The following is a 5,000-nucleotide window of genomic DNA, read 5'->3' on the forward strand; positions in this document are numbered from 1 at the left end:
GCAGCAGTGTGCTGGCTGTGGGAGAGGTGGTGGAGTGCAGCAGTGTGCTGGCTGTGGGAGAGGTGGTGGAGTGCAGCAGGGTGCTGGCTGTGGGAGAGGTGGTGGAGTGCAGCAGTGTGCTGGCTGTGGGAGAGGTGGTGGAGTGCAGCAGTGTGCTGGCTGTGGGAGAGGTGGAGGAGTGCAGCAGTGTGCTGGCTGTGGGAGAGGTGGTGGAGTGCAGCAGTGTGCTGGCCGCTGCCAGGATGAATAAGGCGGTGGTGATCTTTCTGGACAGTGTTGAGAAAGCGAACACTGTAGTTCAGACCGGCGTGGTGATTCAGGGAGCTCTGACGCCGGTCATTGCCCCTCGATCATCCAGCTAAGAAGGTCATTTTATCGAACGTCCCGCCCTTCATTACTGACGAGGTGTTGATCACAGAACTGTCCCGTTTTGGTCAGGTCATGTCCCCCGTGAAAATGATTCATTTCGGTGGTAAAACTCAGCGCGCGCCATGTTATCTGCTATAGACGGCAAGTGTACATGGTGCTGAAGAACGGAGCTGCGGAGCTCAACGTCAACTTCAAGTTCAGAATCCACGGCTTTGACTACATGGTCTTATGCCACCACTGATCACATGAAGTGTTTTGGGTGTGGACAGGAGGGCCATTTGAGGCGTTCGTGCCCTTTTGAGGTGGGTGAAGGCACGTCGAGAGCTACGAGCTCTTCAGCTACTGAGGGTGGAGGGACACCCGGCTGGTATAGGTGCAGGAGTGGTGCCTGAACCTGCTGTGGCTGGGGGGTCTAGAGGGGACGTTGAGTCTGGTGGTGCTCAACCTAGGGCTGATGCCACAGAGGGGGCTGCTGAGTTAGTGAGTCAGGTGCAGCCTGAGGCGGGGGGTGCAGTAGCTGGGCCTGTTGGCAGAGTTAGTAATGTTAGTCCGGTGAGTTCTGGCTCGAAACCCGACCCTACTGACACTGTGGCTGCTGCTGGTCAGGCTGAGGAGGGTGCTGCGGCTGGTTTGGTGGAGGGAGAGGGTATGGACACTGAGACCATAGCTGAAGAAACACTTTTTAGAGTGCCAGGGAAAAGGAAACTGAAGCGGGCTAGAACTGGACAAAGGTCTGGGAGGACACAGAGAGCTCCCATGGGTGAGAAACATAAAGCAGCTCTAGGTGAAGACTCTGGCACTTTGGAGGACTCTGACAGCGATATGTCAGAGTTAGCAAGTCAGCCGAACTCCTGTGATGCCTACACCTTTGGAAAGATCAGACTATTCCTCAGTAAGACCAAAAATGTGAAGGGTGTTACGGTGGACGATTATTTTCCTGACCGAAAGTTGTTTATACAGTCAGTCCGTGCATTAATGAGGAGCGAAGGTGAGGAGCAGTTCACTCTGCAGGAGGTTTACAGGCTGAAAAAACTCTTACTAAAGTTGAAACTGGAGCTCAACGATGATGATGGCTTTGAGACATCCTAGCTTTGTGTTTCTCACCCTGTTGTGTCTCGTGCCGTGCCTTTACTATCTATTCCTCATGAGTCACATAAGAGTGGGATCTTTAAACCTAAATGGGGCTCGAGATCAGAAAAAAAGAGCAATGATTTATGATTTAATGAAAAGGAAGGGTCTTGACATCTTGTTTCTTCAGGAAACACACAGTGATCCTGCCAGTGAGGCTAACTGGAGGACAGAATGGGACGGGGAGGTTGTTTTTGGCCATTTGGGCTCAGCTTCTGGGGGGGTGGCTATTATGTTTGCCAAAAACTTTCGTCCAATGTCCTTTGAGGTGGAGCAGGTGGTGCAGGGAAGGTGCTTGGTGGTTTGTGCCACATATGAGAGTTTTAAAATAGTTTTGTTTAATGTTTATGCTCCTACTGTAGGCCTCGACAGGGTTATTTTCTTTAATAGTGTTAATACAGCTCTGCAGAACCTTTGTTCTGAGGACTTTCTGTTCTTAGGAGGGGATTTTAACTGCACTGAGGATGATTCTCTGGACAGGAACCATACAGAACCTCATGCTGCTTCTCAGCGTGTTCTACGGGAATCTTTGAGGACCAACAGTTTGTGTGATGTGTGGAGGGTTCTAAATCAGACCCGTAGGCAGTATACCTGGGCTAGGGTGAGGGATCGGCTTTGTGTCTCTGGCCAGACTGGACCGTTTTTATTGTTTTAAACATCACCTCAATGTTTTTAAAAGCTGTGACATCACTCCTGTTGGTTTTTCAGATCATAGCTTGGTTCTGTGTTCTGTTTTTATTGCGAACATTAAACCCAAGAGTGCCTACTGGCATTTTAACGTTTCTTTGTTGTCTGACTCACGTTTTCGAAGCGTGTTTGTGGCTTATTGGAATAATTTTAAACTGCAAAAACATTGCTTCCGCAACTTCGTGAATGGTGGGATTGTGGGAAGGTACACATAAGACAGCTCTGTCAACAATACACTTTCAATGTTTCGAGATACATCACCCAGTCAGTGAGATCACTTGAGGCTGAAATTATTGACCTACAATGTCAGCTGGAGTCAACTGGAGATCAGAGTCGAGCTGCGGTCCTGGGGTCAAGAACATCCGCCCTTAAAGACCTGTTGGGTGTCAGGGCGCAGGGGGCTTTGGTCCGATCGCGTTTTCAAATTCTAACGCAGATGGATGCCCCATCTCAGTTTTTCTTTGGCCTGGAGAGGAAAAATGGCCAGAGCCGTTTCATTCATGCCCTGCGCTCTGAGGATGGACGGGAGCTAACAGAGCCGGCTGAGATCCGGAAACGGGCCGTACGGTTTTATACTGAACTGTACAAAAGCGAGTACAGGCATGCTCCTGGGCTGGCTGATGGCTTCTTTGCTGGGATGCCTAAGCTCTCTAGAAGCTCTAACGTGGCTCTTGAAAGACCGCTAGGGGTTAATGAGCTTTATACGGCACTACAGGGCATGAAAGGTGGGACAACCCCTGGTATAGACGGCCTACCTGTAGAATTTTATAAGGCTTTCTGGACTGAGCTTGGTGCGGATCTGTCAGCGGTCCTTACTGAGAGCCTGATGGAGGGCTGTTTACCCTTGAGCTGCAGACGGGCAGTTATCACCTTGTTGCCTAAGAAAGGTAACTTACAGGAGATCAGGAACTGGAGACCGGTGAGTCTCCTGTGCACAGATCTCAAGGTGTTTTCAAAGAGCCTGGCTAATAGGTTGAGGGATGTGATGGGGCAGGTCATACACTATGACCAGACCTACTGTGTGCCTGGCAGATCCATCAGGGACAATATTTTCCTGGTGCGTGATGTTTTGGACATTGCTAGGTTTCGTGGGCTTGACTTTGGTCTTATCTCCATAGACCAAGAAAAAGCCTTTGACAGAGTTGAGCACCAGTATTTGTGGCAGACCTTAGGACGTGCTGGGTTTTGGTCCGAATTTTCTTAATATGGTTAAAGTGCTGTATCAAGATGTTGAAAGTGTTTTGAAGATTAACGGGGTCTGAGTGCACCATTCAAAGCATGCCGTGGCATACGCCAGGGGTGTGCTCTGTCTGGAATGCTTTACTCCTTGGCCATTGAACCACTGCTTCATAAGCTTCGCTCTACTCTTGTGGGTCTGGATTTGGGACTGGAGGGGCATCCTAGGCTTCAGCTTTCTGCTTATGCAGATGACATCATAATAATGGTCAGTGGACAATCAGATGTTGATCATTTGGTAGCTACTATTCAGGACTTTGGATGTTTATCTGCAGCTAAAATAAACTGGGAAAAGAGTGAAGCTTTGGCAGTGGGGCCGTGGTCTGAGGGCTTGCTACAACTACCAGCTAACATGGCCTGGAAAAGAGGGGGGCTGAAATACTTGGGTGTGTTTTTGGGGGATGACTTATTCCAGCAAAAGAACTGGGATGGTTTCCTGGAGACAATGACAGGCCGTTTAAAGAAATGGAGATGGATCCATGGACAGCTTTCTTTTAGAGGAAGAGTGCTCATTGTCAATGACCTTGTTGCTTCAATGCTTTGGCACAGACTGTCTTGTATGGACCCTCCAGGTGGATTATTGTCACGTTTGCAAGCACGCCTGGTGGATTTTTTCTGGGACCGCCTCCACTGGGTCCCACAGAGTGTGTTGTTCCTTCCCAGGGAGGAAGGGGGGCAAGGCCTGATTCACCTTTTCAGCAGAATGGCAACTTTTCGTCTGGAGTTCCTGCGGAAATACCTGACCGGTGATACAGACCTAGTGTGGAGGGAAATAGCCAGCAGTATTTTGCACACTGTTGATGGACTGGGGCTTGATACAGCACTATTTTTTATGGATCATAGACAGCTGCATTTGAATGGATTACCCCTTTTTTATCGTGGACTTTTAAGTTTTGGACTCTTTTCAAACACCACCGACTAGAGCAGACCTCTCTCTACTGGCTGCTGGAGGAGCCCTTGGTTAAAGGAGCTCGGCTAGATGTGTCGGCTGATGGGGCACTGGTCTCACACACAGACTCTGTGCCTCGAAAACTGTTAAACTAAGGAACTTGGTGGATGTGGCCGGGCCGGGCCTAGATAACGTTCATGATGTTGCCTCTTTGTTGGGGCAGTGGTCTGTTCGGCAGAGCAAGATCATACTGGACTTATGGAATAGCAGGTTGTCGCCGGAGGACAAGTCCCTTTTGCAGGCGTATGGCAATGGAGGTGTGATACCAAATAGAAAAGACCCTTTTCCGAAGGACTGGTCTTACACCCAATCTGGACGGAGTGTCAGGACCTTTGTTGACTTCTGATTGGCACAGTTTGGACCTCCACACTGTGTCAGGCCAGGTTTTGTATAAATGCTGTGTGAAAGTTTTAAATAAGTCAGTGCTCAATGGCAGGCCGGACACTGTGTGGAGAAGCAAGTTTGGGCTGGGTTTGGACAAACGTCCAGTGTGGAGGGTGCTGTATAAGCCCCCTCTGACAAAAAGGACTGGGGATCTTCAGTGGCGAATTCTACATGGTGTGTTGGCTGTTAATGCCTTCGTCTCTATTATCAATCCTGAGGTCAGTAGTGCATGTGTCTTCTGTGGGCT

General features: G+C 49.4%; 1 pseudogene; it reads left to right on the forward strand.

Annotated features, from left to right (window-relative positions):
• The window catches only part of LOC140548902 (metabotropic glutamate receptor 5-like), a 35,742-nt pseudogene that overhangs the window by 19,816 nt on the left and 10,926 nt on the right, over positions 1 to 5,000 (forward strand).

Source organism: Salminus brasiliensis, unplaced genomic scaffold (assembly GCF_030463535.1).
Source record: "Salminus brasiliensis unplaced genomic scaffold, fSalBra1.hap2 scaffold_49, whole genome shotgun sequence".
Taxonomy (NCBI): Eukaryota; Metazoa; Chordata; class Actinopteri; order Characiformes; family Bryconidae; genus Salminus; species Salminus brasiliensis.